Source organism: Octodon degus, unplaced genomic scaffold, assembly GCF_000260255.1.
Source record: "Octodon degus isolate 3935 unplaced genomic scaffold, OctDeg1.0 scaffold00054, whole genome shotgun sequence".
NCBI lineage: Eukaryota > Metazoa > Chordata > Mammalia > Rodentia > Octodontidae > Octodon > Octodon degus.
Window position 1 is genome coordinate 909,787 of NW_004524630.1, and position 23,108 is coordinate 932,894.

At 49.8% G+C, this 23,108-nt stretch overlaps 1 non-coding gene across 2 annotated transcripts in view; it reads right to left on the reverse strand.

The window, feature by feature from the left end:
• Positions 1–23,108, reverse strand: part of LOC105742465 — a 146,954-nt gene that overhangs the window by 47,662 nt on the left and 76,184 nt on the right. The window contains exons 1-2 of one of the 2 annotated variants that reach the window (XR_002821545.1): positions 16,731–17,025; positions 12,341–12,425 (exon numbers count right to left, since the gene is read on the reverse strand). This is a non-coding gene — a transcript (uncharacterized LOC105742465). Of the gene's footprint in view, positions 1–12,340; positions 12,426–16,730; positions 17,026–23,108 lie in introns of those variants that run through there. The other variant, XR_002821544.1, reaches the window with a different exon arrangement.

Consider the following 23,108-nt stretch of genomic DNA (forward strand, 5'->3'; position numbering starts at 1 on the left):
TGCGGCGCCGGCCTGTGCTCACTCTGCTTGTGCAATATTAAAATTAAAAGTACAACTATTCAGATCTGTGTACCTGTAATGTGATGAGTATTTTTCATGATTATAACTATTAAAAAACTAAATAATTTAGGCAGACACAAGGACGGGGGCTCAGTCCCTGGTGTGCCATGCTGGCCCTGCCCTGGGGTGCGCTGAAATGGTGAATGAGACTAGGCGCGGTGGCACAAGCCTGTAATCCCAGCGCTTGGGAGGCTGAAAACAGGAGGAACACTGCAAGTCTGATTTGCATATTGAGACCCTGCAGATCCTGTACTAAATACAAAAAACAAAACCCTAAATATTAATCCTAGGCCCACTTTCATTTCTTCAAAATCAGAACAGAGTTATGCTTTGGAACTAGCCAGAAGGGTTTAGAAACTAGCACACTGTTTCCACGGTAACAGGCTGCTTGTCAGGGAGAGATCATTTCACACATTTCCACTAAATCGGAGACCACACGGGGGAGAAGAGACATCCACATTTTGAGTCTTCAGGGCCGGCATCATAATGATTTTGGTCGGGCTTTAATTTTTAAAGAATGCTGAATGAGACATTGATACTAATATTTGAAAGTTACCTATGTTTACATTTCTTCCTGTTCTGTTTAGTTGGGAAACAAGGAATACTCTCTGGTGGCAGCTCACTGGTGGTGGTCAGGCCCAGGTTTCACTTTGATTCATACTGTGGATTGTAGTTAACCTGATCATAAAGTTCTGATGCAGAAACTGGAAAGTAAGAAGCGATGGAGCTGAACGGTGAGATGCAGCCTTGTTCCTGCAGCGAGTTACCGCGTGAACAGGCTGTGAAGCAGGCCCTGGCAGCAGAGGGGTGAGTCCTGGGGGGAGCACACCTGTGCTTAGGGATGCCAATGCAGGGGTGCTGCATACCAGGGCTTCGGGGGAGGTATCTCCTTAGGGGAAATGCTTGCTTGCTTCCTGCTTCGCTTCAAATAGAGTTTCTACTGGACAGACAACCCTGAAAAGTGCCTGGTCTCACGATGGTCAACACCTTCAGGTAGAGCTCTGATGTCTAGCCCACTACAGAGCCGGGTCACAGGGTGGACCGTGGAAGGGCCCTTGCAGTGGCAAGAGGACGCAGAAGGGGCCCTGGGCAGGCTGGGAGCTGCAGCTTCCCCACTGGCACAGAAGACGCGTGAGGGCTGCAAGAGGGTGAGGCAGGTGCTCAGGGCCTGAGGGGCACAGCGCCACCCAAAATACGAATGCTCACCAACAGTACTGCTGCTACTACTGGGGCTGTGGCATTAAAAATCAATGTCCTTACTAGCTGTGTGGCAAAAACTTAGTAATTCTTTTTAAATGATGAAATACAACCACTGATATGACCAAAGGTGTTCCTCCAACAGCATCTGGACAACAGCATCTATTACATCTTTTTGTCTGGAATAAACCCATTTGACTGGGTCTGCTACTCAATCTTGCTAACACACAAGGACAGAAACTACTGCACGTGCAGAAAGCATGGTGCTCTCCACATTACGCCATGAAGGCAAAAATTATGTTTTCAAAGTAAAAGCTACTTTGCACGGCGCTTTATTGCTAGGAGAGGCTTTCCTCCACCCTCCTCCCCACCCCACTGTCCTCCTACTTCTTTCCCTCTAGTTCAGTGCTGGGGCCAGACCCTGGCCTCACGCCAGCCAGGGGAGCACTCTGTGGCCAAGCTGCAGCCTCAGCCCTGAGAGTTCCCCCAGAAGACTTTGTGATCTGAACGCAAGCGAGATGTGTGCTTTAACAGCGAGTAACTGATAGAGAAGCACAACACCAATATGTCAAAATCATACGTTTTCAAAGTTCATGTGATGAGCTCTCCCTCAGTGAGTACGACTGCAAAGTGCCATATGACTTGGATCCTTATTCTGGGGTTCATTCACTTACCACACCGAACTGAAGGATCCTACCGCAAGATAATGGCTAACAGGAAAAAGAATGACAGTGAAAGAAAGGAGTCACTTGGGTAGAAGACGGCAATGCCTGTGAGTTCAGATTCTATTACATCTTTTTGTGGGAAGAAAAAACCGTAAGACTCAAGGATCACAAACAGATTAAAGCTACAAAAAGAAATTAGTGAGAATTGAAACCTGCATGTTTTTAAGCACTACAACTAAGGAAAGCAGTGGTCAAATGAAACCATTAACTGACCTACATGTAAGTCCGCAATGCAAATGATAAGGTCAATAGCTCCAATATTCTCAGAACCTTAAAAATTATAGCTTAGCCTTAGATGGCCTTCAAGTGACAAAATAGCTCGTGATTCTTACACACGAACATTCGCTGATTTCCTGTGGCTGGAACCAAAAGGCTCATGTGGTAGGGGTGTTAGGGCTCCACTCCTGATGTGAGATAAACCCACTCGCCCATGACAGGCTTTATCTTACCTTCTCCTGTCCCATCCCAAAACTTCAAAGCTTCGCTGCAGAGCTTTTTCCACTGCTACAGGAATATTCATGGCAGCGGGCTCCTACCCTGCCCAAGGCAGTGTTCGTGTCCACAAGAAGAGCATGCTGCCATGTAAGTGGAACGGCCAGATGCACAAGGGAGCAGCGTGCAGGGCCACACGCGTGTGCGGCTGGGTTCACTCCGCGAACCTCTGATCAGAAAGCTGGGCCTAAAGCAAAGTGCCAGGTCTCGATCATCTTGGGGCAAACTCGATTGCTGCACCAGCTCCTGTCACTCTCGGGATGCAGCGAGCTAAGAGAGAAGGCACAACTGAGGCGCAGTTTGCGACTGTGCAGACGCCGGCCACGTCACCAGCTGAGAGTCATAAAGCTTTCTGAGGTCTGGGGCATGAGAGAAATCTAATTGGCTTTATTGAATTGAGTTCCTATTTATAGCAGCCCATAAAAAGAGATATAAGTGACCTTTCCACTTAAATCTCCTCCAGGAATGGAGAGAACACAGACAATGCAGTACAGAAAAAATGAGTGCAAAATTCAGAACTAACTATGAAGGATGTAAAACCCTGTCTAGAAATGTCATTTAATTGCAGAGGTTCTAACCTAGACACATGACTTGGAACATCATTTGGAACAGGGAATTCATCCTGTAAGTTGAAATACTGCAGACAGCAGGGAAAGAGGGAAGAGTCTTTGTTTTACAGATTCACTCAATAGGTGCACACATGTTGCAAAGCACAATTTCATGGAGAAATTACAATTTTGATTATTCTCTATGGTTAAATGTGAAATATTCCTAACCCTACAATTTCAGAACAGAAGAAAATATGGACATTATGTACATTGCTTAAAATATGTATCATGATAAAATTTATTTCCTTACTCGATTTCATTTTGATCAACACTCACTGGCTCCATTTCTGAGGTGGCCAAGGGCTTGAAGGGGGTGCTGGGGCCTGCGCCACATGCTGGGGAGGCTTTGTCCGCTGGCTTCACTCAACAGTTTATTTTTAGAAAGCTTCAAATTAATGTTGCAGACCATATATTTCCCCTTCGAAAATTTAGGTTTTTTTTTTTTTTTATTAATTTCATTGATTTTTAAATTGGCACCAGCCCTTAAAGGCTGAGCTTACAGTGTAATAAAAGCCTGATGCTCGGGGACCTTGGAAGTACTGACTACCACCACAGGTTCCACTGAAGTAAAGATGGTATGAACAGTCCCTGTGTGAGACAGACAGACAGACAGAGTGCAGGCTTGGCTGAAGGAGCACCCCAACTCTCAGCATCAGTCACGACACCCGAACGCTCTCGGCCCGTCTCGGCTTCAGCCATGATTAATTTTGTCCATTCTGGTGGCTCATGGTGTGGCACTCATTCCAGGGCTGGGCTAGTTCAGGAGCTGTGAGAAGTTTGGCTTTTCCAGTCGGAGTCCCAAGCTAGAGAGTCACTTTCATCCTAGGTTTCTGGGGTCTCATCTGAAGGCTCACCTTCCAGGCCGTCCACAGAGACTGTTGAGCCGAAAGTGCTTTGTAAAATGTGTGAACCTATGAAAAAGCATGGTGCCAAGCTGCTGCTGGGCCTAGAACCTGACGTCACGCAGTCAGGGACGCGACGTGTGCTCCAGACAGTCAGCTGACCCGGGCGGAGATGAGGGGGCGAGGCCAGCTGGCCCCGCGGGGCTTATGGGACCGTCACGGCTGAGCAGAGCCTTGGTTAGTGCTCGTCACCTTTCTGTCCCTGTGAGAAAAATACGTAAGAAAAACAACTGAAAGGAAACCCACGGGCCCTGGCTGGTGCGCTGGGCTGGGTGACACAGGACGGGAAGTGGAGCTCCACTTGCCTCATGGTGCCTGGGAGGCCAAAAAGAAGAAGGGTGGGTGCAGCCCGAGCACCCCAGCACCCTGCCACTGGGCCACACGTGCCACGGGCTCACCACCTGTAGCAGGCTGCAAGCTGGTAGCCGAGCCTTAGACATGGGGCCTGGAGGCCAGTTCTGGTCTGTGTACCCGGCAGCAGCAGCAAGTTCTTTTCCTCAGAGACACTCTAGTGAGTCTCGTCTGCCCAAAGGATGCTGTGCCTGCGTGGGGAGCAAGCGTCCACCTCCGAAGTCTGCGAGGCGCCTGCCGGCTGAGACTGTCATATGTTCCTGGCAAAGTAGTCAGAAAGGGCAAGACTGCACCTGACAAGATGAGTGCAGTCTCACATTTCGCCTCACGATGACCTGCCACGTGCCCACTGTGAAAATGAAAGAGGGCGACATGCAGAAAGGGTTCCTGACCACAGCCAGCCTCTGGGAAATACGTGATGAGTGCCAACAAAGCACAGCCTCTGCACCTTCAACCTGGGCAAAGGCGCGTGACACGCTCCACTACAGAGCTGCTCCTCTGCTGACACTCCACTGTTCTACTGATAACGGCCACTAAAATCTACTCTCATCATTCTCTAATCAGTGAAGGGCCTAGGAACTAAAGATGGCTGTCAAGTTTGAGGTTTTGCAAGGGGAACAAGACAATACCGGACACATTTTATAAGATTTATTTTATGATCACCCAAAGAATCACATATAAAGAGTGCAGGAAATCTATCCACATGCTAAAAACCAAAGACTCCAGACGAGGACCTGCATGAGTCCAGCTGAAGAATTAGAGCCCACAATAAGTCCAGCTGGAAGCTTGGGGCCCCTGACAGTGTCTCTCGCAGGCCCACTTCACAGATCTGCACTGTGAAGGCCCAAAGGTCAGTGGTAGGAGCTTGGAAGTCTGTGCCAGAGGGATGAAGGATCTATGCCTGCCCCAGTGAGGGATCTGCACTGGGGCAAGAAGCGATGCTCAAGGTGAGGTCCAGAGCTCCCCAAAAGGTACCACAGCCACCTCAGCAACAGTGAGCACCCCAACTCTCAGGAACTGGAAAGTTGAATTTCTATCAGGAACAAGTGACCAGCTTCTCCAGGAGGCTGAGCAGGGTACTATCTTCCCCTCTGGAGTTAGGAATGATGCTCAAGATGAGGACCAGAGCCCCCCCAAAATAAACCACAGCCACTCTCAGTGAGAGAGAGGCCACAAGCTCCTCCTCTGACAAGAACAGTTCACCAGGAAGGCCAGCATGATGAGGTCCTCCAGCAGAGCAGCCCAAGAGCACCACAGTTCCCAGCAGCTCCAACAGCTTCTCCAGTTCTGCCTCTCATGCTCCGGCAGCAAAGCTCAGGTGGGCCTCCACGCCCAGCACCACCTAGCTCAGCTCAGCCAGGTATGACAGGCTGACCCCCACAGTGGCATCCACCACAACGGCAGTCTGCATTCGCGCTTCTCGCAGCAATGCACAGGTCAGCACCTCAGCAGCGCTCTCTGTGGACAGCCTGCGAAGCTCCGTGTGCTGCTGTGGAGTGGGGCCAGGGGCCAGCAAGTGGTGGTTTATGTCTGAAGCACGAGAACCCTTCAGACAGCACTTCAGATCTTGGCTTCAACAGCCCTAAAAATAAGATACTAACTAGATGCAGCATCTAATAATCGTAAAATGCTCAAGACAGTTACTGTAGTGAAGACACACTACAAACATGCACAATGTTACGTGTCATCACGAAGGTAAAACAAGAAATGGCCAGAAGAAGCCCATTTGGCATCAAGTGTCTTCACTGACCTCTCCGTTTCCTGCTCTTACTGTAAATCTGAAGTGATGCATTCATATAATTTTTCCTTATTGTACTATCTTCTCTTAATCAAATGCTTTGTAAGCAAAGGCTGCTAAAAATAAAAAAAGTCATGTTCTTTCACTTTGTTCTTTCGGCCAATTAACTTTAGCCCAAAACTCTCTGGACTGCCCCAGAGGGGCTGGAGACTGAGCCATGAAAGTGACCCCTGTGCGCAGACCGCAGGCACAGAGAGGCGGACGGGACCTCCGTGTGCAAAGCACTCCCAGGGTGCAGGGCGTGAACCCCGCACTGCGGCAGGATGCAGCCTGTTATGTAACAGGAAGGCCCAAGAAAGCCCAAGGGAAGGAACAGACAGTGGACGGGACAGACGAAGGGCCCTTCAGGGCTGCGCGCACACATGCCAGCACCTGCCAGGAGAATTACACTTTCGCTCCCTCCCAACAAGTCCAACACACTTTTTGGTTCCTGGGGCAACTGGAGAACCCTTAAATCTATCAATGCATCGGCTCTCTGAGCCTCTCTGACTGGCTAAATGAGGGCTAGAAGCCCGTCCCCACCAAGCATGGAAAGAGTTGGCAGGGATGGAAGGGGCAGGGGACAGGACAAAAGTAGGGGCGTCACATGCACACATCAATGGGAGGGTGGGGGACGGAGGAGGAGGAGGGCGTGTTACATGCACACACCAACTCCCCGTGACGGAGCTAATCATTACGTGTGTGCTGCAGACGCACGAATGAAAAGAAGTAAAAAGTGCCAGCGTGACACGGAGAACTACAACAAAGCTAGGAAAGCAAGACAGCGTGCGGCCAAGCCTCGCCCTCCCCTCGCCCTCTGCGCCCGGTTCTCGGCATCTGCCTAGCTGCGCAGGCACTTGGCCCCGGAGCCACAGCTCCTACAGGAGGAGCAGTGCACCCACACACAGCGGAAGCCGGGTGGGGCAGCAGCCAGCAGCGGGCGTCTCCTTGGCCCTGCGCCGCCCCCCATGAAGGTCATCACTAAACACGAGGCCCATCACTGTACTGGAGTATTCCTGAGTGCTGCGAACTCAGAATCCTTAGCGAACGACCAACTGGAGCTAAAACACAACTACAGGTAAAATGATTTCTGCAAACAAAGCCACATTTTAAATCTAGTTGAGAAGACTGGGCTCAAAGAAGATTTTTTTTCCTTTCTTAAGTGTTTGGATTGAACCAAAACACAGCACACTGCAGGTAAGTGGCTGCCACTGACCCACATCCTCAGCCCTTGGAAGAGGCTTTTGAGCTAATTATGTCCAGACTATGCTTTACTTTTGACTAAATATGAAGCTCAAGTTCTATAATTTATTTTTATATTACTTTTTAACAAGTTTTGTTGTACATATTTAAAGTTTTCAACACGATGTCCTAAGAGACACACAGATAACAAAATGATTGCTGAAGAGCGACAAATGAACACGTCAGTCATCTCACATGGCTGCCCGATTTTTTCCTCCTGTAGTGGCAACAGCTACAATCTACTCCAACGTCCTGTATCTGATTCACTGTTATGAACTGTAATCTTTACATCCATAGCATGGTGCTCAAAGCACAAACAACTACGAACAGTCCCATTTCCACTTTGGTTTTCCCCACAGTGGTTCCTGATTCTGTTTTCTCCCTCACTCCCCGACGGCCCTGCTATCTCCGCAGCACGGTGTAGTGGAACATCTAAGGCTGTCACCGCCCCAGCCTAAGGAGGGCAGTGACAACAAAAGAAGGATGAGAAACTCTTCTTAGACACGTCGTTGGCTCCCTTGCTGACCGGGTGGGATTTCCAAATGTAAGCATGACTAGGGGCATTTCAGGCTTTCCATGCACCTTGTAGCATGGTACGTTCATCAGCTTCCTCACCACTGTGACAACATGCCCAACACCCAGAATTCAAAGAGAGGCTTAGCGGGCCGCAGCTTCAGGAAAGTCCGTCTGTTTCAGACGCCCTCAGGGCAGGAACGTCATAGCAGGGGGGAGGGGGAAGCAGAGTGAGGACGTTTGATTCCTGGTGCTGGAAAAAGCAGTAGGGTTGCTGCGCCGGAGAGCAAGGGTTAGGGACCAGGTGCGGCGCCCCAGCCACACGCACACACCCCAACACACCTGGCAGGTGCCTTCCTATCCCCTCGGAGCTCTCAAGCCAATCACAGTGACACATTATGACTACTGTTCAAACACAGACACGTGAAAAAGAAGTAACAACTGATCATTTGGCATACTTCGCTGCACGCTGCGAGAGAGACCGGCACGCCCAGGACGCCGTTGCGGTCACTGGTCTCTCAACTTCTCAGCACTCACAAACACCTCTGCAACCTCCCACAGTGGCAGGTACGTTCTAGGCTGAGAAGAGAATGAGGCCTTCAGAGCCCAGCTGCCCTCTCAGCCAACGACGGTCCCGGTTTGCCTTCCTCTCCCCAAACTGGGGTTTTTCAGCCTCCCTGCCTCCTTTCTTGACTTCTTGGATTCCTCCTTTCTCTTACTACTTTCATTGTTTCTACTGTCCCGCCTGGCACACCTGTTCCTCACAACCTTTTCGTGATGTCTTTTCCACTGCCTAACTTTCCCGTCGTGCTGACAACCTGCTGTAAGGAACTCAATCGGTGCGTAAGGTCTGGCTGTGGTATGATGGAAATGCCTTGGGGACGCCTGTGTTTAGGCGCATGGCTGCCTTTAGGGTTAAGGTTTCATCTCTTTGGTCCCTGCTACAGTGCACTGTCCCCCCAAGACCTGTGTGTGTCCAAGGCTTGGTCCCTAGGCTGGTGCTGAGGGGAGGTGATAGAACTTTCAGGAAACAGGGCCCACTGGGAGGGCTGTTGGTCACTGAAGAAGAACCCTAAGAAAGTGACTAAGGGAACCAGCCCCTACTGCTTTGCTTCCTAAGAGTGAGATGAAGAGTTCATTGTGCCACACGTGCCACTCCTAGTGGTCTACAGGTGTGAGTCTGTCTTCTCATGGACTAGAGCCTCCAGTACCACCAGCCAAAATTAACCTTTTCTCTCTGTGAGTTCGTAATCTCAGGCGTCCTACTATTGTGGCAGGAAGCCGCAAAGTACAGCCCGCACCCTTCACCCACACAGCGCAGGCTCTGAGCCCTCTGCAGGCAGCTGTGGCTGCGGACGGCGCACTGCTGAGGGGCTTCCTTTCATGGACCACGGCCTCAGCTGCAGGAGGTACTTCATGGTCCATCTTTGTAAGAAAACCGGTGACCACAGTGATATGATCTGCCTCAACTGCCACAGCAATGAATAATCCACCACAACTATGCATTCACAGTAACACAGTTTGTGTTTCACTTGATAAAAAAAAAAAAAATGCCAGATGACTTACTTGGTAATGTAGCAACTTAAGTTGCAATCAATAAAGTTTGAGCTTCATAACAAATGTGTTAAATATTTAGACGCTTTAACTTCTTAATGTGTGTGAAATCCTCCAGTTTGGAAATACATTTCCTTTCTGAGTACAGGAGTATTTTGTTTCAGAGAAGAGACCTACCCCCTACCCCCGTACTATAGAGGCCTATACACGCGCTGAAAGTGCACAAGCAAGCATACCCTACCAGTCGGGGGGGGGGCAGGCCTAGGACTCCGGGGCTCCTGGGGGGCCCTTGCTGAAGGGCAGCTGAGAAGACACGGGGGAGGAACCCCATCTGACCCCACAGGGAACCCGAGCTCTGCGTCATCCTCCTGCGATCATGAAAGAAACCTGAGTAATATAGCTGATCTGGGACGAAGCAAAAGCCAGAGGTGCTGGCGTGAAAGGAAGATGAGTCACCAGCAAGCTGCTCGTTCTGGAGAAAACGTCGTTGGCAAAAGGCACTGGGGGAGCTAGCGCGGATTTATGGTGACGCCCGCTTAACACCACAGAACCGAGAGGACTGTTTTGCTCCCGGCTACTTCTCAAGCATCTAGCAACTCACAATATAAAAGAGGAAAAACAGTCCCGGGAAAATTTTTAAAAAAGTTTTTAAGGAGAAAATAATCTTACTCATTCATTAAGTTTGAACAAAAAAAAAATAAGTTTGAACAAGACAGTAAGAAACTGAAAGCCACGAGAAACAAGTAGCTTATTTCCTAAAACTGAAACCATATCAAGAAAGCATACAAATTGGTGTTTATTCCTTGAAAAACAACTTGCATACACGTGCTGGGGGGGGGGGGCACGGGTTTTAGGATGTTTAATTCAAAAAAGTGTGATCCAAAGACATTACAAGATCATTTTATTTCATGCCTTCATTTTCCTTTTTAATTTTCTTAAAAGAGAAAAGACCCAGCTTACTCTAAAAACAGCATGACTACACACTGCTGGGAGTAACGGCAAATGTCGATGGTGGTAATCCGTATGTACCTGGCAGGGTGCTCCCCTGTAATTTCAGAGCTCAGCAAAGAGCAAGTGTAAGAACATCTGAACATGGAGGCCTTTCGCAGTATTCTTTAGCATACTTTTTTTTTAAAAGCTGTTCCCCATACCATTCATGAGAAAACCTATACAAAACACCTCAAGTCACCTGCGCACAGTGCCCTGACATGATATGAGAATCAGTCAGAGGTGCTCAGACTTAGCCCCGTGTCCCAGGTGACCTCTGTCATGAGTTGCATCCTTTTTAGCCTTCTGCATACAGCAACAGCTCCATAACTTTACAATAAAGTTTACAAAACTCAGAGTCACTTATGCCTGATAGGTAACCACCTGTTACACACGGGTGTCAGAAGGGAGAGGGGCCCCGCACCTCCAGGGCCCCTGCTAGACGCAGCCCCGGAGCTGCCGTGTCTCTGTTACACAGAACTAAAGCAGCCGGACGCTGTCCATCTGCACGGTTACTGAGCAGGGCTGAGGTCACACTCAGGATGACTCGGCTTCCCCGAGTTCCCTTCCACAGGGCCGCACATTCAGCTGTGGTCAGCAGCAAGCTCATGAGCAGAAATCCCTGAGGCCATGAAGGAGGGGAGTGGGAGAAGCAGCCCTGAGTTGCTGGGCTCAGTTCTTCCAGGCTTGGCAAAGAAAGCCCTGCGTCCCAGGGAGAAGCTTGGTGAGGGCACCTGGGTGGGCAAGCTTCCTGAGACAGGGCAAAGTAGAGAGCACAGCTACTGTAGGAGGGCATCACCACTGAATCCACCTGTGCCCAGCGCAGCTTTACGGCCTCAGCTCTCCTAGGGTGGGGCAGGAGGCACTGAGGGCTTGCCATCCCAGCCAAGGAGCTGGACGCAAGTGTGGCCTAGGAAGGTAAGTGAGACGCATTCAGGGTGCAGCGCTAGGGGTGTTTCTTTGATTCCTCTCTTTCTATCTGGCCCAGATTGATTTCTATGTGGCAGCCTAGGTCAGATTCTGGAGTTCTTGGAGCACAATATCCAACTACGCTGTCCTGCATTGACAAGAGTAACAATCTATAGGATGCTTGGTATACTACACAAGCACTAGAACATTACACACAGATGCTAGAAAGTAAGTGGGGCAGAGGCTGCCCACCACTCCAAGCCTGTGGCAATTTGGAAGGTGGCCACCATAGCTGGGATGGCCATTACTGCTCTTTACCGTTTCTCAACCTGTAGAAGACACGCATAGCTGCACAGCTGGCTCCTGTCTTCCTGGCTCTCCGCACCTCATCCAGTGGCACTGAGCTCTTAGTCCCTGCATAGAAGGAGGAAATCCTCTTTCCTTGAGCACCGCGCATTGACTTCCCCTATCATTAAAAGGGTCTGTAAAAGAGACGTGGAAAGGCTATGGAAACCAGATGGCAGAGGCAGAAACATGCCACACACTTCCAGGCCTTTGGACCTGTGCAGCCCTATCCGTCCAGGCCTTGGGGTGTCTGCAGGCTCTCCTCTCTCCATGCTGCCTCTCTCGGCAGCCATCTGTAAAGTAACCCTGCTGGCCCTGCCAACCTTCTTGTCCCCCAGCCACGGGCTTTCCCCATGTGAGAACATCCACTTGCAGAAGTGTTTCACTCCACACGTGTAAAGGGGGCCTGCAGAATCCCGGCAGACTATTGGGGGGTATTACAGTGACAACACACCCAAACGACCAGCAGCTATGCAGAAGGGATTTCAGTAAAACTTTTGAGAAGCAAATATACCACAGTATGTTGGCCCTGGAAGAACTTCAAAATTGAGAAAATAACATTTTCTTTCCAGATAACAAAATATCTGTAACCTCAGTCTTTTTGTCTTAATGACACAGGTTTTCTGAGAGAATCGATACAGCTGCTCCGAGTAGATCGAAGTGAAGTGATCCCCTTACCTGAAAGCTGAATGTGTGTCTTGTGGACGAGGCAGAGGTCTCAGGAAGGCGCCTTTCTTAAAGCGTTCTACACAGCAGGAAGCAACTACAACACAAGAATGGAAGACTGCTTTTGTCTTTTTAATGGGCAGAAATACTAAAAGAAAATGATAACTCCATTTAAAAATTAGCCAACAGATTAAAAAATAGGTATGTTAATAAACCCAAGTGTGTTAGTTTTTATTTAGAATACAATAGCCAATTTGCTCACTTTAACTGTTGGTTTGTTTTGATCTGGTTTTAGACAAAAAAATAAATAAATAAATAAATAAAACCAAGTAGTAAGAAGTAATGTCAATAAACTTTCACACACTCACTGTTACCTCTTTTCTTCAACTGGAAGAGAGTGCTAGTCTTTCCGAGAGCCTCCGGGCCGTCACATCTCCACAGCAGGACACTGAGGCCCACTAGGTGAGCAGCTCCTCAGCACCGATCAGCGAGCTGGGCCAGAGACCGTGATGGCCACAGAGGCGCCACGGCATCCCCACGCCAAGTCTCACGCATCCACTCGCTCATGCGTTCAACAAGTGCTGAGGACATTTGCTACGGGCCCAGTACTGTTCAGGGCCGGGGGTGGGATGAGATAAAAATACACGGCTTATGAAATTCACGCTTCAGAGAGGAGACACTGAACACAAGATGAACACGGACGACTGTGGGGGAAGCACACTCAGCAGAGGGACCAGCTAAGGCCCTGGCTGGTCCAGGCTAAGGGGCTCAGGAGCTCCCTGAGGGCAGGGGAAGAGAGGGTGAAGCATGGGCTGGACAGCTGAGGAGGAGCTGGGGAGGCGTGAGGCAGCAGGACCGCGGATGGGGCCTTGGGATCGGGGCGGCTCCCCCAGGCCCCAGGGAGGGGCTATGCGGTACCTGTCTTCCTGTAAACATCATCCTGGCATCAAGACCAAGGGAAAGGGGACACTATCCGCTCGGGCCCCCTCCTGTCCCTCTCTTGGACAGGAGCTTTCTTTCTCTCAATAAATATATTCTACTCATAAAAAAAAAGAACAAGGGAAAAGAGGAGATCCAAAAAGTGGCCTTAGCCCTGGATTTGGCAATCTCTAAAAGATAGCTACATTTGATATTAGAAATATTCTAGAAATAATTTTCTAATTGTTTACAAAAAACAGATGCCTTAACCATGGAAAGGTGAAATCCAGCTATTAGAATCCAAGTCCAGATTACAAGCTCCTCTGTAAAGGGCACACACACCATAAGTGGTGTTCAGGAGTCCACAGGCACCACGAGGCGAGGCGTGACTCCTGGCAATGCAAGCAGCTCTACGAAGTGCAGCAGCGGTCCCCGGTTCCTCTGTGATGCACTTCTACGTTACTGGTTACTCGACAGTGCGGAGCACGCATGGGCCGCAGCAGCTCCAGTCAGGGCCAACAGCAGGGCCAAGGTACCGAGGAGACGGCAGGAGCAGGCTCTGGGCTGGGCCCGCCTCTCTTCCCAAAGCCTGCCCCGGCACTCCCAGGCCGCTTTCCAATGAACTGGCCACCCCACTTCAGGCCAAGTGCCTGTGTCTTTCAGGCAAACTTAATTTAATTAAGCTGTCTCCGCAGTACGCACTTCTTTGAGGATGGTCAGTGCTTCCTGCCTTTCTCTTAATAATCCTTAATGGAGGCTCACTTATTGTAAACATCTGTGATTACAGAACAAGGTAATGAAAGAAAAAAATAAGTACACTTGGGCGAGGAACCTAATGTCTCCTTAAATTCCTTTCCAATCCAGGCAACTGTAGGAGAGTCAACTCTGAACTACTCATCAATGGCTGATGGAGCTTCGGCGCTTCCAAGATCACTGGCCGGCCACAGAGACACCTGCAGCCTGGCCTGCACTCCTACAGCCAGGAACCTGTAATGCCCATTGCTCTGCTTATTTTTTTTTTAATCAGTTTTTCAGACCTTTGTCAGACCCACTACTTTGTGTACACCACATCCTGCCTGAAAGGACTTTCCATTTCTAAACTGATACCCACTTCCCAGGGTGTGATTAGAAGCAAGCTCCTGGGCAGGAAAAAAGAGCACGTATCACAGAACAGAAAATGCTTTAAGTAGGAAGTTCCTGTGCATTTGTGCCAATAAACCCATTTCTAATTGTCCGGGAAGGCCACTTCTTCAGTAAAGAGCTCTGACACTAGAAAAAGGGGAACAAAGCAAAGTTTAGAGGGTCCAAGAAAATATTTATTTTCTTGTCCCAGGAATATGTAAATATTCCCCTCCAGGTAGTAAAAACAAACAACAACAAAAAAGATGTAATGTATCTAGACATAAAAGTACACATTTTGGTTACTTTGCAAAGCCGTGAGTAACATTTTCTGGTCCTGTATGAAACTGGCCCTCAGATACGTTCAGAGACCCTGTGGATGCAGGCCAGTCCAGGCTCTCGGGGTAGGGCTGCATCCCGCAATACACACCAACGTCTGTATTTAAATCTGTAACGAGCTGCTTCAGATCCACGTTCTCTAAGACTCATCCCCGAGAGCACTCACCCCTGAGTTCCCCTTTCTCTGCTGTTTTCACTTATGCACAGGTGCTGGCCCTGTGTCCCGGGCGTCACAGGCGCTGGCCACCTCTCCACCATGGAGCCACACTGGCCACTGCTCCCCTCTCTGACACTCGGCTCACCGGAGTGAGCTGTGCAGTGTTTACACCTGCCCAACGCTTCGGCAGTGGAGGAGAGAGAGGACAACAACAGTTTCCTTGTGGGGCAGCAGACTGCTTCAGAATTCTCTAAAGCCAAGGCAATGTAGACGGCATTTCAGGAGATTTATAGAAAGGGAAAAGGGTACTGAACTACTTCAGGTCATCTGTATCCACAGCAGGGACAACAAGCAAAGGAAAACCCGTGCCGTGGAGGCTGCGCGCGGGGTCCTGCTGGGCTCCTTCTGCAACACGGGGCAGCCGTGGTTACTATCCAGGGTGGAATACGAATCAGGACAAGTGCTCTCAGGCTCATCTTGCCTCCCAACACGTTAGCTGCCAAAACACGGCCAAGTTTCCAAGACACGCAGACACCACTACCGTTAACGGCTATCAACTTTCTTATTATGGGTGATGGACCAGGCTCGGTGCAGTGCATGGACAACTTCATAATGCTCCTCTCAAAGCTCACCAGGGTGAGCTCTGATGCCAGACCGTCTACCTCCCCCGGTGGGTGTGGAGGGGGTGAGGCACGGGATGACCTCAAGCTTTCCTCTGCCACGGGCTTCACTGAGGCCTTACAGCAGGACTCAACAGTAGAGCAGAGCAGCTCTTTTTACAAAACACAGAAGTTGCCATGGTGGGCTTTGCAAGAGTAGGCAAATAATTCCTGATGGCTCTCCGAGACCAACGGAACTCTCCACTAGCAGGAGACGCATGGTGGCAGTCGGCCAGCCCTATGACTGGTGACTCAGGACACAAGTTTCTGGAGCCCGTGGTCTGATAAGGGGAGGACAGTCAAGCTGCCAACAAGGGGCTAAATGGAAGCGAGGGCTCTCTGTGCACAGAACAGACTTTATGAAAAGTACAGTGTGAAAGCAAAAATTTATACTGCATTTGTTAGGGTATTTTGATCCTTAGCCTTACTCAAATATTTCTCTTTAGAATCTGCCAACAATCTAAGATTCTTTTTTATTTGATTTGGAAAATTATCCAAGTAACCATTAATGGAAACACAAAAAATGTCAGACAGTGGTTGAAGTCCAGGCACAAGCACTTCCTCCGAGGACAACTCCCAAGGCAACATCACAGCTAAACAAAGCCAGGAACCAAAATTCACTCAGGCACAGCTGAGCTTATACCAAGGTAGCTGCAGCTGCAAGAATCAGACATGCGAACATTTTCTGTATCAAAAAGGCTGCATGAAAACTACAAACGGTGAGACAAAGAAAACCACGCAAAATGAAGGCTGCACACAGCTCTGAAGAAACAATAGCACGCTGCTTCTGCTAAGACCCAGCATCGAGCCAAGAGCGCTGCTGCGCTGCCCTCACTGAAACGCGTCTCACTGAATCCTCCTTGATGCCTCATTATTCAGGAGACTGGGCTGGGAGCAACAAAGTCACCTGGGGGCTGAAACACACCTCAGACACCACACTGATGAGACACCAGGCTCTGCAGAACGGAAGGGAGCCAGTGAGAATCGCTGCCCAGCACGCACCCCCAATCCAGGTAAAAGCAACGTTCCTTCTCGAATAGATGAGCTGTTTCCAGGTAAGCTGCCCCTGGGAGAACGTACTTCAGTCTGGAATGCTGGAGTACGAGAACATCAACAAAGGGAAATCAAATTAAACAGCTGACACTGCGCACACGCTCCGCTTCCTGCACAGCCGCGTCTTTCATAAGAGATAAAGACTGAGAGTAATTACCCTGAACCGAGACTCCTTTGCTGACTTCCTGCTCAGCGGAGGTCCTCAGCCACCAATGCTCGACAACAAAGACGCGCGCCTGCTCTTCTTGCCTTCTTCCCTCTTTACTGCTACCAGCCAGGCACCTCGCTGCCCCGAGAGCACAGCACAGCACCTCTGTATCTATGTCCCTAATGCAGCATAAAGATTACTGTGGAAACCTATCAAGCCAGCGAGCAGCAGCCCAGCCACCAATGAGGCGGCGGCACACACGGAATCCAGCACATGCTCTCTGAGGCTCGGGCTGTCAGCAGGCTTCGGAGGCTGCTAACCTAATTATAGCTAGTTTGCCAGCACAGAGCTGTTGGAGCAAAGCGCAGGAACAAATTAAATTTTAATAAATTAAACCCCACAGACAAAAATCATCTTGATTTCTTGTCGTTCTGAGGACTAATGTGTCGCCTTCTAAACTGTAAGTAATTTTTAAAATACATTCTTATTTTTCTCCCATTTAGAGAAACAAAGGGTAGTTAAATCAATGGTACTGCTGTCTTACTTATATTCAACATATTTCAGCATTGAAAAATCAATACACCAATATCAAGGAAATAGTATGAGTGCTCTAAAAATCCAAGTCTCACTTTATTTACTCTGATTAGCAATTTGCCACTTATTTATCACAAGAGTGCATTAATCTCTCTTCAATACAGTCTTAAAATGCCACACAAATCTCTATCCATAATATAGCAGTGCTTATCAAGGTGTCAAAAATCATAATCTTGACTATCGTGATTAATAATAATTCAGAACCATAAGAGGTCACTGCCAAAGAATAAGGAACCTGTCCATGACACGACTGGCTGGCCAGACTGGTTCACGAAGCCAAATCCTGAGGGGTGGGAGGTGCCCGGGCACCAAGGGTGCCGTCTCAAGCCAGATCACCGAGGCCTGAGCTCCCAATCTTCTCTCTCCCAACTGTGACCTGGGGCATGTGTCTCAATGTCTGCGTGTCTCAGAAAGGGCCAGAGGAGCCCCGAGGAACGCTCACTGTTAGTGAGGCATGCACGCCGCGCGGCTCCGCACGGGGTGCTTTCTACGCGAGTGCTAAATGAACAATTATTAACAGGAGTGATCTTACCACTCTGCTCTGCTGCCCTTCTAGTATCACAGCTCTCAAATGAAGCCCTGAACACTCCTCCCTGCCCATCTCTGGGAGAAGCACCATGAGAGGTGACAGGCTCGCGGGGGGCGGACTCATCACACAGGACTGTCCCTGGTAGCCCCCCTAGGAAGGCAATCTGCTTCTGCCTGGGTACGTGAGCGACTGTGTTCCCTTGATTCTGTACGAATCCATGGTAAACACTATAGGCACATAATTACGTTCTAGTCATGATTTATAGTACAGGCTACAGTATATGCATTTCAAAAGCATTTTCTACAGATTGTAACAGATTAAACTTAACTTGACAAATTTACGTGAGAGGTCAGCTAGTCAAATGCTACTCTGAGCCCTGCATGTCCTGTATCTGTTTTTTCTTGAAGCCATTTTTTCCTTCTTGTTATGTTCTAAATATTTAACATCATAGGCTGACATGAAGCAAATCTGGTACCTACTGAATTTATTTTCCATAATTCCTAGATGTTTCTGTATCTATGACACATACCGATCATTCAAGTTCCATTTCTGTAGCTTTTTGTTTTGATTTGGTTTTTTGGTATTAAATTTTAAGTGTTTCTGAAAAGTTCCCTTGCTGCACGGGCACGGCAATCTGCCCAAATGCTCCTGCAGGGCCATCCATGGATAACAAGGAACGACCAAGAGGCGCATCACGCCCTTCAGTCTCCATGCATTGCACACTGCTGGGAACTCGGACAGCAAAGACCAACAAGAGAAAGCACAGAAAAACTGCAGAAATGCCAACAAGTACAGTGACTCTGACAGAGACGAGCCTGCCAAGGAAGGTGACTGTCTCTGCGACAGTGAGGCACGGGGGGTGGGCATTATCAAAGAACAATCTTCAGCATCATGAGCTGAAGCTCCAAGTGGGGGGCTCGTGATCCGGCCGAAGCTCGGCTCCCCGAGGAGGCTGCCAGGATGCGGGGCCACCCCTGTAGGCTCCCACCCAGGAAGCCCCTCGTAGCTTCTGCCTCCCTCTTCACTGAAGAGGCTGGAGTGCAAAACAGGCACTCAAAAACGGTTTGTTGACATTCTGCAAATCTTTGCTGCCAGTGATGACTGGCACGTTATGGGTCGAGAGCAGCAGCCAGAGATGACCAGCTTCTGTACCCAAGGGATGAGAAAGCGAGTGCCTTCGCCCACCACGATGTCCTGCACTCCATGGAATCGGTCAAAGATGACTGCTCTGTGCCTGGTGTCCACACTGCGTAAGGCAGAGTTCGCCACACCTCCTGCCACGGCCAAGGCCAGGTCGGACTCGCCTATTGGTTCAAACACTTCAGCAGCCGTGTTTCCTTCTGCGGGCCCACACACCGCTCTCCTGCAGCTGCCGCAGTGAGCCTGCCCTGCGCCCCTCAGCTGGCTGCACCCTGAATGCACGCACGCACGGCACCTTCTCTCGTCCTACCCCAGAAATAAATCACTATGACATGCATGATTGAGTTAGAGTGACAGAAATAAAAGCAAAATCACTTCTCCCCCCCGCAAAAAAAAGCAGTTTGATTAATTTGTCTCACGCTCCTCTTGTGTAAGACATAAAGCAGACTCTCTAAGGTCAGGAAGCAACTGTCTTAGACCTTATCCTCTATCACGTTGTTCAGATCCCGTGCTTGTTTTGAAATAAGTCACAGTTCACTGATGATCTCTCTTATGGCGATTCTGCGAGGCAGGTGGGTGGGCGGTTGTGTGTGTGTGTGTGTGTGTGTGTGTGTACCTTGGGAATAAACACTTTGATGTTTATTAATATAAATTATTTTTGAATCTCAGTCAATTCATCTTTGATGCTAGACAGTCACTCCTTCACTGTGCCTAGTTTGGAGCACATACTAGGTGAAGAGTTTCTCGCAGAGCATTAGTTGAGGGACACTGCAGAGAGGACCGTGGAAGTGTTTGGATTCCTAGCAGAGCTTCCAGTTGGATGAAGGAGACAATCACTGAGTCAATTCACACACAAGCAGTAACCCAGAGCAGGGCAAGCACCTGGAGGCACCTCAGTCAGGCTGGAGGCAGGCTCCCATTTCCTTGGCTGACCTGGGGATAGTGACCTTCAAGGGCTATGAAGGTCATGTGGGGCTGCAAAGGCTGGAGGACAGGACACAGCAGAAGAGGAGACCCTACAAGGAGACCAAGGGCAGCCTGAGCTGGAGGCCTGCGCAGCTGCCTTGACCATTCCTTCTCGATCTCCTTCCTCCTAGTAATGGACATGGTGATCTTCCCTGGGGACTCGTTCTCCGCCCCCAGTTGCCGTGCAGGGTGAGAACACGCATATTTCACATTTGCTGCCCTGAATGTACAAAAGCAGTCGGCACAGGGATGGTCTGCGGCTGCCCTGTGTGCATCTGCACAGGTTTTGACTGCCTAACCCTAGAAAAGGCAGCCAGAAAGCCAGTGGCCTGTATTTTCAGAATTTCTACACAGGCTCCTATCAGTTTTTTCCCGTTAGGAAATTGTTAAGGTTCACATACTAACCATGGGCAGGGCCGAGGGGTCTGCAGCCAACAGGTTGGTCCACATGTTAAAATATATGAGTGTTTTAACATACTGATCAGAGTGAGCCTCAGGCCTCCACCCACAAGAAGCCCCTGGGGCAGCTCGGGGCCGGGCCCCAGCGGGCAGCACAGTTATTGTGGGAATTCAAGCCCCAAACTGGGGTCACTGAGGTGGAGCTGGGCAGAGGCCGCCGATCAGCTCCCCAACTTGTGTGCCTGCTCCATGTCAAGGATAAGACGACACTGAGGACAGGCAGGACTCCTCTGGCCCCTTCGTTAGGACACTGATGCACGTGGGACAGGCCATCGTGCCTCTTCTTGCTCTGTTCTTAACGTCAAAACAGCAGCTTTTCTTCAATTCTGAAGAGCCCGGCATGGTCATTTCAGGTGTCGTGACGTGCTTAGTGAGGCAGGAAGGACAGAACAGGCTGTCAGCTATCCAGCGACACGCACAGCCCTGCTTCCTCCCTCTTCACACACACAGTGTCCCCAGGTGTTCACAGAGTGAGCCCACTGCCTGGAAGGCCCCCGGCGGCCTCTGTGATCCATGCAGTAACTGTGGGACCTCAGGACTGCTGGCCAGATGCTCCCCAGGAGGGACAGCAGAGCTGGAAGATGGCCCGCGAGGCTGCGTGCGACCACGTGTGTCTCCTCCAGGAGACGTGGGTTAGAAGCCAGCACTGCACCTAGCCCTGTCTTCTTGGGATCTGTCCTTTGCTCAGGTCTCTACCGCACTGGTGCAGGGACACACGAGTGCAGGGGAGGGAGAGCACAGGTGCTGCGTGTCTCAGGGGAAGCTCGCTCAGGAGCAGGCTCCACAGAGGCCTACAGGACAGCTCTGCGGGAGAGGTGGCGGTGGCCAGGAGCCCTGGCTCCCCTGGCTGTCTTAAGACACCCACCATGCCATGTCTACGTACGGACTGAGGATGCAGGCAGCTCGGGTACCAGGCGGACTTCCTAGAAGCCACGTGCCTTTGGGTGGCTGGCACAGAAGGGCAGATGGGTGGACTCTGCAGTACGCGCAAGGGCTGTCCTCAGGCAGCCTCTCCCCGTCCGCAAGGGTGACCACTCTGCTTTATTCCTCTATAATTCTGAGGCTTTAAGTGACGTCAGCTCTTCTTGGTGTCTGTCATGCCGACCTGCCAATGGGTCACAAAAGGCAGTATGCTGCCATTTGACACAGTCTGATCAGAGGTCTCTGTGCCCCAGGGTCATCTCAGTTACGCCTGAGCAGGCAAGGACCTGGCCGACTGCTTGAGTCTTGGAACAAGAAGTCACAGTGTACAGAAAACAAAAAGAAATACTTAGGTATGGGACTTTCAAAAAATCGATCCGAATTCCCGCTGGGCATGTCTCGCTCGGCCGCTGCGGCCTTTCCCTGATCATCAACATCCAGCAACAGGGCGCAAAAGGAAAGGCTACCGCGTCCTCCACACACAGCCCACACAGCCCGCCTGGCCTTCCAGCCCCCCTGTCCTGCAGCACCCTAGCCAGCACCAGTGTGCCCCCAAAATCTTGACCCTTACTGACACTCTAGAATTCAGTAAAAACACACAGGACGCTAATCCTGGCAAGCAGCTCCTAAGCCTGCTAACACAGTGGTGTCACAGCCCCTGCACACGCTGGCCAAAGCTGCGAGGAAGCCACAGATGGTCACCACGCAGGCGGGAGGAATGGAAGAGGGGCTACGTCACAACCACGTACTTTCCCCTGCAAGCTAAAAAAAAACCTTAAATGATTAGGCTAATATTAAGTATTGAAATTCTGATGCAAAAGCACACTTTGACGGCCAAGAAAACTCAAGTTAAGAAAAACCTTCATTAAGCTGGATACAGTCAGCATCTCAGGGTTCTAATTTACACACAGTCGCTCTTAGAAAAACACGTTTTTGATTGGCCTGCCCTCCAGAGCCACTCACTTTTATCTGAACAATTAATCTTTAAGTACACTAAGAATCAATTACAGCCCGCCGAGTTCTCAGGACCCTTCCTGCCTTGCTCTCGGGGAACGCTCCATCCCTCCCATCAAGCCGAAGCTCAGGCCCAGCAAGTGTGTGGGAGAGCTCTCACGCTCCCCTGAGCCCCCCGGACTCCTCCAGAGCCAGCACAGGCCTGGCATACAGGCCTGGGGTGAAACTCTACAGCTGAAGTCCCTGCAGAATGTCTAGGGGCCCAAACCACCCAACTAATCCAGGAGCAGAACATCTTGCTAGAGGGGCACAACAGGTGCACAACATCACTTCCAAAGGATGCAGCAGGAAAGAGCTGAGCACAGCAGCCAGACGTAAGCCAGGCACAACTGGATGAACTCAATCTTAGTAGCTTTGCACCTGAATTTCAGTAGGTTTAGCACATTAGGTTATAACAGCACCAAAGCTCTATACCAAAGATCAGTGGACAATGCTATACAAAATGACAAAGAGAAGGAACAAAATGCAATGCCAGGCCCTGAGCTCACCAGAACAAGTGCAGAGGACACTAGCACAGAAGAAATTGGGAATCACACGGCTGAATTATCTGAAACAATACTCTATGAAGTAAAGGAACAACTGTAGAAAGGTATAAAGGAACTCAGATCAGAAATAACCTCTGCAATAAAAAAAAGAAATCTCTGAATTCATAGCATCTGGAGTAAAGAATCAAATGCAGAAACATATAGAGGAAATCAGAACAGAAACACTCTCTGTAGTAAAAGAATTAATAACTGATTCTCAAGAAGACACTGATAAAAAAA